This window comes from Oncorhynchus mykiss, chromosome 13 (assembly GCF_057628025.1).
Source record: "Oncorhynchus mykiss isolate SJ-2025 chromosome 13, ASM5762802v1, whole genome shotgun sequence".
Classification (NCBI taxonomy): domain Eukaryota; kingdom Metazoa; phylum Chordata; class Actinopteri; order Salmoniformes; family Salmonidae; genus Oncorhynchus; species Oncorhynchus mykiss.
Window position 1 is genome coordinate 3,610,001 of NC_143034.1, and position 12,500 is coordinate 3,622,500.

The following is a 12,500-nucleotide window of genomic DNA, read 5'->3' on the forward strand; positions in this document are numbered from 1 at the left end:
ATTAAACTGATCACATACAGCATACATTAAACTGATCACATACAGCATACATTAAACTGATCACATACAGCATACATTAAACTGATCACATACAGCATACATTAAACTGATCACATACAGCATACATTAAACTGATCACATGTAGCATACATTAAACTGATCACATACAGCATACAGCATACATTAAACTGATCACATACAGCATACATTAAACTGATCACATACAGCATACATTAAACTGATCACATACAGCATACATTAAACTGATCACATGTAGCATACATTAAACTGATCACATACAGCATACATTAAACTGATCACATACAGCATACATTAAACTGATCACATACAGCATACATTAAACTGATCACATACAGCATACATTAAACTGATCACATACAGCATACATTAAACTGATCACACACAGCATACATTAAACTGATCACATACAGCATACAGTATACATTAAACTGATCACACACAGCATACATTAAACTGATCACATACAGCATACATTAAACTGATCACATGTAGCATACATTAAACTGATCACACACAGCATACATTAAACTGATCACATACAGCATACATTAAACTGATCACATGTAGCATACATTAAACTGATCACATACAGCATACATTAAACTGATCACATACAGCATACATTAAACTGATCACATACAGCATACATTAAACTGATCACATACAGCATACAGTATACATTAAACTGATCACATGTAGCATACATTAAACTGATCACATACAGCATACATTAAACTGATCACATACAGCATACATTCAACTGATCACATACAGCATACATTAAACTGATCACATACAGCATACAGTATACATTAAACTGATCACACACAGCATACATTAAACTGATCACATACAGCATACATTAAACTGATCACATGTAGCATACATTCAACTGATCACACACAGCATACATTAAACTGATCACATACAGCATACATTAAACTGATCACACACAGCATACATTAAACTGATCACATACAGCATACAGCATACATTAAACTGATCACATACAGCATACATTAAACTGATCACACACAGCATACATTAAACTGATCACATACAGCATACATTAAACTGATCACATACAGCATACATTAAACTGATCACACACAGCATACATTAAACTGATCACACACAGCATACATTAAACTGATCACATACAGCATACATTAAACTGATCACATACAGCATACATTAAACTGATCACATACAGCATACATTAAACTGATCACATACAGCATACATTAAACTGATCACATACAGCATACATTAAACTGATCACATACAGCATACATTAAACTGATCACATACAGCATACATTAAACTGATCACATACAGCATACATTAAACTGATCACATACAGCATACATTAAACTGATCACATGTAGCATACATTAAACTGATCACATACAGCATACAGCATACATTAAACTGATCACATACAGCATACATTAAACTGATCACATACAGCATACATTAAACTGATCACATACAGCATACATTAAACTGATCACATGTAGCATACATTAAACTGATCACATACAGCATACATTAAACTGATCACATACAGCATACATTAAACTGATCACATACAGCATACATTAAACTGATCACATACAGCATACATTAAACTGATCACATACAGCATACATTAAACTGATCACACACAGCATACATTAAACTGATCACATACAGCATACAGTATACATTAAACTGATCACACACAGCATACATTAAACTGATCACATACAGCATACATTAAACTGATCACATGTAGCATACATTAAACTGATCACACACAGCATACATTAAACTGATCACATACAGCATACATTAAACTGATCACATGTAGCATACATTAAACTGATCACATACAGCATACATTAAACTGATCACATACAGCATACATTAAACTGATCACATACAGCATACATTAAACTGATCACATACAGCATACAGTATACATTAAACTGATCACATGTAGCATACATTAAACTGATCACATACAGCATACATTAAACTGATCACATACAGCATACATTCAACTGATCACATACAGCATACATTAAACTGATCACATACAGCATACAGTATACATTAAACTGATCACACACAGCATACATTAAACTGATCACATACAGCATACATTAAACTGATCACATGTAGCATACATTCAACTGATCACACACAGCATACATTAAACTGATCACATACAGCATACATTAAACTGATCACACACAGCATACATTAAACTGATCACATACAGCATACAGCATACATTAAACTGATCACATACAGCATACATTAAACTGATCACACACAGCATACATTAAACTGATCACATACAGCATACATTAAACTGATCACATACAGCATACATTAAACTGATCACACACAGCATACATTAAACTGATCACACACAGCATACATTAAACTGATCACATACAGCATACATTAAACTGATCACATACAGCATACATTAAACTGATCACATACAGCATACATTAAACTGATCACATACAGCATACATTAAACTGATCACATACAGCATACATTAAACTGATCACATACAGCATACATTAAACTGATCACATACAGCATACATTAAACTGATCACATGTAGCATACATTAAACTGATCACATACAGCATACATTAAACTGATCACATACAGCATACATTAAACTGATCACATACAGCATACATTAAACTGATCACATGTAGCATACATTAAACTGATCACATACAGCATACATTAAACTGATCACATACAGCATACATTAAACTGATCACATACAGCATACATTAAACTGATCACATACAGCATACAGCATACATTAAACTAATCACATGTAGCATACATTAAACTGATCACATACAGCATACATTAAACTGATCACATACAGCATACATTAAACTGATCACATGTAGCATACATTAAACTGATCACATGTAGCATACATTAAACTGATCACATGTAGCATACATTAAACTGATCACATACAGCATACAGCATACATTAAACTGATCACATGTAGCATACATTAAACTGATCACATGTAGCATACATTAAACTGATCACATACAGCATACATTAAACTGATCACATACAGCATACAGCATACATTAAACTGATCACATACAGCATACATTAAACTGATCACATACAGCATACATTAAACTGATCACATACAGCATACATTAAACTGATCACATACAGCATACATTAAACTGATCACATACAGCATACATTAAACTGATCACATACAGCATACATTAAACTGATCACATACAGCATACATTAAACTGATCACATACAGCATACATTAAACTGATCACATGTAGCATACATTAAACTGATCACATACAGCATACAGCATACATTAAACTGATCACATACAGCATACATTAAACTGATCACATACAGCATACATTAAACTGATCACATACAGCATACATTAAACTGATCACATACAGCATACATTAAACTGATCACATACAGCATACATTAAACTGATCACATACAGCATACAGCATACATTAAACTGATCACATGTAGCATACATTAAACTGATCACATACAGCATACAGCATACATTAAACTGATCACATACAGCATACATTAAACTGATCACATACAGCATACAGTATACATTAAACTGATCACACACAGCATACAGCATACATTAAACTGATCACATACAGCATACAGCATACATTAAACTGATCACATACAGCATACATTAAACTGATCACATACAGCATACAGCATACATTAAACTGATCACATACAGCATACATTAAACTGATCACATACAGCATACATTAAACTGATCACATGTAGCATACATTAAACTGATCACACACAGCATACATTAAACTGATCACATACAGCATACATTAAACTGATCACATGTAGCATACATTAAACTGATCACATGTAGCATACATTAAACTGATCACATGTAGCATACATTAAACTGATCACATACAGCATACATTAAACTGATCACATGTAGCATACATTAAACTGATCACATGTAGCATACATTAAACTGATCACATACAGCATACATTAAACTGATCACATACAGCATACAGCATACATTAAACTGATCACATACAGCATACATTAAACTGATCACATACAGCATACATTAAACTGATCACATACAGCATACATTAAACTGATCACATACAGCATACATTAAACTGATCACATACAGCATACATTAAACTGATCACATACAGCATACATTAAACTGATCACATACAGCATACATTAAACTGATCACATACAGCATACATTAAACTGATCACATACAGCATACATTAAACTGATCACATGTAGCATACATTAAACTGATCACATACAGCATACAGCATACATTAAACTGATCACATACAGCATACATTAAACTGATCACATACAGCATACATTAAACTGATCACATACAGCATACATTAAACTGATCACATGTAGCATACATTAAACTGATCACATACAGCATACAGCATACATTAAACTGATCACATACAGCATACATTAAACTGATCACATACAGCATACATTAAACTGATCACATGTAGCATACATTAAACTGATCACACACAGCATACATTAAACTGATCACATACAGCATACATTAAACTGATCACATACAGCATACATTAAACTGATCACATACAGCATACAGCACACATTAAACTGATCACATACAGCATACATTAAACTGATCACACACAGCATACATTAAACTGATCACATACAGCATACATTAAACTGATCACATGTAGCATACATTAAACTGATCACACACAGCATACATTAAACTGATCACATACAGCATACATTAAACTGATCACATACAGCATACATTAAACTGATCACATACAGCATACAGCACACATTAAACTGATCACATACAGCATACATTAAACTGATCACATACAGCATACATTAAACTGATCACATACAGCATACATTAATCTGATGTCTGTCTGTGTGTAAAGTCAAAGTCCCTGGTTCTGTGTAGGAAGACGAGACTATAAATAACACTATTATATACAGATATACAGAGAAATGGAAGGTGGGAGTGAGGGATGGAGAGAGGGGTGGAGGGAGGGATGGAGAGAGGGAGGGAGGGAGGGAGGGAGAAAGGGAGGGAGGAAGGGAGGGATGGAGGGAGGAAGAGAGGGGTGGAGGGAGGAATGGAAAGAGGGAGTGAGGCATGGAGGGAGGAAGGGAGGCATGGAGGGAGGGAGGCATGGAGGGAGCAAGGGAGGCATGGAGGGAGGGAGGCATGGAGGGAGCAAGGGAGGCATGGAGGGAGGAAGGTATGGAGAGAGGTATGGAGGAAGGGAGGGATGGAGAGATGGATGGAGGGATGGAGGGAGGAATGGAAAGAGGGAGGGAGGCATGGAGGGAGGAAGGCATGGAGGGAGGAAGGCATGTAGGGAGGAAGGCATGGAGAGAGGGATGGAGGGATGGAGGGAGGAATGGAAAGAGGGAGGGAGGAATGGAGGGAGGGAGGCATGGAGGGAGGAAGGCATGGAGGGAGGAAGGCATGGAGAGAGGTATGGAGGAAGGGAGGGATGGAGAGATGGATGGAGGGATGGAGGGAGGAATGGAAAGAGGGAGGGAGGCATGGAGGGAGGAAGGCATGGAGGGAGGAAGGCATGGAGAGAGGGATGGAGGGAGCCCTGTCTAAGGCAGTGGTGTTGTGTAGGACTCCCTCAGTGTGTCAGTCATAGTGAACACGATTAATAGGGTTCTGTTGTCTAGTGCACCAGTCATCTAGCTGTGTGTGTGTGTGTGTGTGTGTGTGTGTGTGTGTGTGTGTGTGTGTGTGTGTGTGTGTGTGTGTGTGTGTGTGTGTGTGTGTGTGTGTGTGTGTGTGTGTGTGTGTGTGTGTGTGTGTGTGTGTGTGTGTGTGTGTCAGCTGGTTTCTCTCTGATCGTAAGAACATCCTGTTGTTAAATCCTTCTCCTTTGATCTGGACAGCAGTTCTGAATACAGCAAACAAGGTTTACTTCAATAAGAATTAGCACTAGGCTAACTAACCATAACTCTCACTAACATGCTAATACTGGTGGTGTGGGGAGATCTAGGTGCTAGGCCAACTCCTGTCTATTGATATATAGGCTAAGGTGCTAGGCTAGGCGTACTCCTGTCTATTGATATGTAGGCCAAGGTGCTAGGCTAAGCTAACTCCTGTGTATTGATATGTAGGCCAAGGTGCTAGGCTAAGCTAACTCCTGTCTATTGATATGTAGGCTAAGGTGCTAGGCTAGGCTAACTCCTGTCTATTGATATGTAGGCCAAGGTGCTAGGCTAACTCCTGTGTATTGATGTGTAGGCTAAGGTGCTAGGCTAGGCTAACTCCTGCCTATTGATATGTAGGCCAAGGTGCTAGGCTAAACTCCTGTTTATTGATATGTAGGCCAAGGTGCTAGGCTAGGCTAACTCCTGTCTATTGATATGTAGGCTAAGGTGCTAGGCTAAGCTAACTCCTGTCTATTGATATGTAGGCTAAGGTGCTAGGCTAAACTCCTGTTTATTGCCAAGCTAGGCTATAGGCTTGGTTAATGCTAATGCCAACTGACAAGTACAGGTGTGAAACTTTACTAGGACTGTTAACAGCCTGTTCATTGGCTCCTGGCTCACACAAAGAGAGTTTGTGCGGTAGTTAACACAATCAGTGGTAATTACCTCCACTGAGAGAGCGACCTACATATGGAGCTGGAGTTACTGGACCAGTAGTCACAGCTGGCAGATTGGAGGGAGAGAGTGAAAGAGGAAGAGAGAGAGAGAGAGAGAGAGAGAGAGAGAGAGAGAGAGAGAGAGAGAGAGAGAGAGAAAGAGAGAGAGAGAGAGAGAGATAGAGAGAGGGGGGATGATGGAGAGAGAGACAGAGAGAGAGAGAGAGAGAGAGAGAGAGAGAGAGAGAGAGAGACAGAGAGAGACAGAGAGAGAGAGAGAGAGAGGTAGAGAGAGAGAGAGAGATAGAGAGAGGGGGGACGATGGAGAGAGAGAGACAGAGAGAGAGAGAGAGCAAAATGAAGTGAGACACAGCCAGAGGGAGGACAGAGGGCTGACATCATGCTTTTAGAGAGAGAGAGAGAGAGAGAGAGAGAGAGAGAGATGGAGAAAGGGGTGAGAGAGGGAGATAGAAAGCGAAAGGGGGAGAGAGAAACAAAGAGATGGAGAGAGAGAGAGAGAAGGCCCCAGGCAGGACAGAGAATGGGCTCTAAACAGTTTTGTGTACTTCACTTCAAGTGAATTATTCACCACAGTACTGATGGAGGGACAGAGTGGTCCGGGCCTCCGTGGGTGTGTGTGTGTGTGCGGGTGTGTGTGTGTGGTGTGGGTGTGTGTGGGTGTGTGTGGTGTGGGTGTGAGAGCGTGTGTGTGTGTGTGTAATAATGTTTTCTTTAGCTCAGTTTCACTCCAGTGAGTTGAGTTGTTGTTGTTCCTCTGAAGTGAAAAGTGTTTTTCCAGGATTTACTGGTCCACACTAACTTTCTTCCACCGCACTCCTCCATCTCTCCCTCCATCTCTCTCTCTCTCTCTCCATCTCTCTCTCTCCCTCCCTCTCTCTCTCCATCTCTCTCTCTCCCTCCCTCTCTCTCTCTCTCCATCTCTCTCTCTCCCTCCCCTCTCTAATCTTTCATTTGAGCCGGATCCTGCCGGAACAGGATCCGGTACCTCTCAGTTTTGGACCGATTCATTCCGGGAACCCATTTTCCAGGATCCGGAACCTCTCTTGACATGAAAAATGATTTTCACTGTTTGCAATGTAAACATTTAAATCAAAACAATCAGTTAATTCAAGTGGACTCCTCTGTAATTCTCCTGGCTGCATCCTAAAAAAAAAACTACTGTGAAAATGTGTCTGATATTCATAGAATTGATCCATGTTGGGCCGGCCCGGGTTCATGCTCTGCTCAACATTGTAGCCTATATAGATCAGCCCGTGGACATTGATGTGACGACAGAGAGAAGAGCGTCTGTATCTCTCACAGAACTAAAAGGACATTCACTTTCTGTGATCTGTCTCTGCGCTCTGATCGAGTCTAAAACTCTCATCTCTCCAGCGTCTCACTTCATCATTTATTTCCTGATAGAATCATAACCGTGGCAACGATTCTATTATAACCATGGCAACGCAACAATTCTATCATAACCATGGCAACGATTCTATCATAACCATGGCGACGATTCTATCATAACCATGGCAACGATTCTATCATAACCATGGCAACGATTCTATCATAACCATGGCAACGATTCTATCATAACCATGGCAGCGATTCAGGAAATAAATGATGAAGGACCCTTCCTTCCCCTGGCTATGATTCTATAGGTAATACATGATGAAGGACCCTTCCTTCCCCTGGCTATGATTCTATAGGTAATAAATGATGGAGGACCCTTCCCCTGGCTATGATTCTATAGGTAATACATGATGAAGGACCCTTCCTTCCCCTGGCTATGATTCTATAGGTAATAAAGGATGAAGGACCCTTCCTTCCCCTGGCTATGATTCTATAGGTAATAAATGATGAAGGACCCTTCCTTCCTCTGGCTATGATTCTATAGGTAATAAATGATGTAGGACCCCTCCTTCCTCTGGCTATGATTCTATAGGTAATAAATGATGAAGGACCCTTCCCCTGGCTATGATTCTATAGGTAATAAATGATGAAGGACCCTTCCTTCCCCTGGCTATGATTCTATAGGTAATAAATGATGTAGGACCCTTCCTTCCTCTGGATATGATTCTATAGGTAATACATGATGAAGGACCCTTCCTTCCTCTGGCTATGATTCTATAGGTAATAAATGATGAAGGACCCTTCCTTCCCCTGGCTATGATTCTATAGGTAATAAATGATGAAGGACCCTTCCTTCCCCTGGCTATGATTCTATAGGTAATAAATGATTAAGGACCCTTCCTTCCTCTGGCTATGATTCTATAGGTAATAAATTATGAAGGACCCTTCCCCTGGCTATGATTCTATAGGTAATAAATGATGAAGGACCCTTCCTTCCTCTGGCTATGATTCTATAGGTAATAAATGATGAAGGACCCTTCCTTCCCCTGGCTATGATTCTATAGGTAATAAATGATGAAGGACCCTTCCTTCCTCTGGCTATGATTCTATAGGTAATAAATGATTAAGGACCCTTCCTTCCTCTGGCTATGATTCTATAGGTAATAAATGATGAAGGACCCTTCCTTCCTCTGGCTATGATTCTATAGGTAATACATGATGAAGGACCCTTCCTTCCCCTGGCTATGATTCTATAGGTAATAAATGATGAAGGACCCTTCCTTCCTCTGGCTATGATTCTATAGGTAATAAATGATGAAGGACCCTTCCTTCCCCTGGCTATGATTCTATAGGTAATAAATGATGAAGGACCCTTCCTTCCTCTGGCTATGATTCTATAGGTAATACATGATGAAGGACCCTTCCTTCCCCTGGCTATGATTCTATAGGTAATAAATGATGAAGGACCCTTCCTTCCTCTGGCTATGATTCTATAGGTAATAAATGATGAAGGACCCTTCCTTCCCCTGGCTATGATTCTATAGGTAATAAATGATGAAGGACCCTTCCTTCCCCTGGCTATGATTCTATAGGTAATAAATGATGAAGGACCCTTCCTTCCCCTGGCTATGATTCTATAGGTAATAAATGATGAAGGACCCTTCCTTCCCCTGGCTATGATTCTATAGGTAATACATGATGAAGGACCCTTCCCCTGGCTATGATTCTATAGGTAATAAATGATGAAGGACCCTTCCTTCCCCTGGCTATGATTCTATAGGTAATAAATGATGAAGGACCCTTCCTTCCTCTGGCTATGATTCTATAGGAAATAAATGATGAAGGACCCTTCCTTCCCCTGGCTATGATTCTATAGGTAATACATGATGAAGGACCCTTCCTTCCCCTGGCTATGATTCTATAGGTAATAAATGATGAAGGACCCTTCCCCTGGCTATGATTCTATAGGTAATAAATGATGAAGGACCCTTCCTTCCCCTGGCTATGATTCTATAGGTAATAAATGATGAAGGACCCTTCCTTCCCCTGGCTATGATCCTATAGGTAATAAATGATGAAGGACCCTTCCTTCCTCTGGCTATGATTCTATAGGTAATAAATGATGAAGGACCCTTCCTTCCTCTGGCTATGATTCTATAGGTAATAAATGATGAAGGACCCTTCCTTCCCCTGGCTATGATTCTATAGGTAATAAATGATGAAGGACCCTTCCTTCCCCTGGCTATGATTCTATAGGTAATAAATGATGAAGGACCCTTCCTTCCCCTGGCTATGATTCTATAGGTAATAAATGATGAAGGTCCCTTCCTTCCTCTGGCTATGATTCTATAGGTAATAAATGATGAAGGACCCTTCCCCTGGCTATGATTCTATAGGTAATAAATTATGAAGGACCCTTCCTTCCCCTGGCTATGATTCTGTGTGTTGTGGACTGTGTGTTGTGGACTGTGTGTGTTGTGGACTGTGTGTGTTGTGGACTGTGTGTTGTGGACTGTGTGTTGTGGACTGTGTGTTGTGGACTGTGTGTGTTGTGGACTGTGTGTTGTGGACTGTGTGTTGTGGATTGTGTGTTGTGGACTGTGTGTTGTGGACTGTGTGTGTTATGGACTGTGTGTTGTGGACTGTGTGTTGTGGACTGTGTGTGTTGTGGACTGTGTGTTGTGGACTGTGTGTTGTGGACTGTGTGTCTTGTGGACTGTGTGTTGTGGACTGTGTGTTGTGGACTGTGTGTTGTGGACTGTGTGTGTTGTGGACTGTGTGTTGTGGACTGTGTGTGTTGTGGACTGTGTGTGTTGTGGACTGTGTGTTGTGGATTGTGTGTTGTGGACTGTGTGTTGTGGACTGTGTGTTGTGGACTGTGTGTTGTGGACTGTGTGTTGTGGACTGTGTGTGTTGTGGACTGTGTGTTGTGGACTGTGTGTTGTGGACTGTGTGTTGTGGACTGTGTGTTGTGGACTGTGTGTGTTGTGGACTGTGTATGTTGTGGACTGTGTGTGTTGTGGACTGTGTGTTGTGGACTGTGTGGGTTTGATTCTGTGCTAATTATCTCCCAGTGGCTCATACTTATAAATTCAGAGGAGAGAGACAGAGGAAGAGAGAGAGAGAGAGAGAGACAGAGAGAAGGAGAGAGAGAGCTGTGTCAGACACTCGAGGGGTTCACCTCTGACTCTACCAGTCCAATTACCAACTTTTCCTGACACCCCCCCGCCAACACACACACACTATCTGTCCCTATATACCCTATCTGTCCCTATATCCCCTATCTACCCTATGTACCCTATCTGTCCCAATATACCCTATCTGTCCATATATACCCTATATACCCTATCTGTCCCTATATCCCCTATCTACCCTATGTACCCTATCTGTCCCAATATACCCTATCTGTCCCTATATACCCTATATACCCTATCTGTCCTTACAGTATATACCCTATATACCCTATCTTACTCTGTTCCGTCTGACTGCGCAATCCACTGCCTCGTCAGCCCAGCCAGGCAATTTATAACCTTGATCTCCACTATAAAAAGCATCTAGACATTATCTCACATTTCTTTTAGACTAACAATTAGTTTTCAACAGCGGAGATTTATATCAACCTTTGCCGTCTGTCTCTACGACATTTGCAACACTGTTTCAATATTCTCCAACTGTCCCGTAGTAATGAATGTGTAGAGGTCGGGAGGTCGGGGTGAGAGAGAGAGAGAGAGAGAGAGAGAGAGAGAGGCAGGCAGCGTTTCTCGGCCAGTCGAAAATCATGAATCAGCTGGCATAGTATTTATGGAAATACACAAAGAAACGTCAAATGAGAAAAGGTATGCAGATGGTTTTCCGTGTTTCCAGCTTCACTTTGAAGTGATTGTGTTTCTTGTGTCGTTGGCTAGCTCCTCTGAACAAGGCTAGCTCCTCTGAACAAGGCTAGCTCCTCTGAACAAGGCTAGCTCCTCTGAACAAGGCTAGCTCCTCTGAACAAGGCTAGCTCCTCTGAACAAGGCTAGCTCCTCTGAACAAGGCTAGCTCCTCTGAACAAGGCTAGCTCCTCTGAACAAGGCTAGCTCCTCTGAACAAGGCTAGCTCCTCTGAACAAGGCTAGCTCCTCTGAACAGGGCTAGCTCCTCTGAACAAGGCTAGCTCCTCTGAACAAGGCTAGCTCCTCTGAACAAGGCTAGCTCCTCTGAACAAGGCTAGCTCCTCTGAACAAGGCTAGCTCCTCTGAACAAGGCTAGCTCCTCTGAACAAGGCTAGCTCCTCTGAACAAGGCTAGCTCCTCTGAACAAGGCTAGCTCATCTGAACAAGGCTAGCTCCTCTGAACAAGGCTAGCTCCTCTGAACAAGGCTAGCTCCTTTGAACAAGGCTAGCTCCTCTGAACAAGGCTAGCT

At 40.9% G+C, this 12,500-nt stretch overlaps 1 protein-coding gene across 1 annotated transcript in view; it reads left to right on the forward strand.

Moving 5' to 3' along the window:
• LOC118940215 (glutamate receptor ionotropic, NMDA 2A) overlaps positions 1–12,500 on the forward strand; it is a 196,699-nt gene that overhangs the window by 36,645 nt on the left and 147,554 nt on the right. The window lies entirely within an intron of this gene.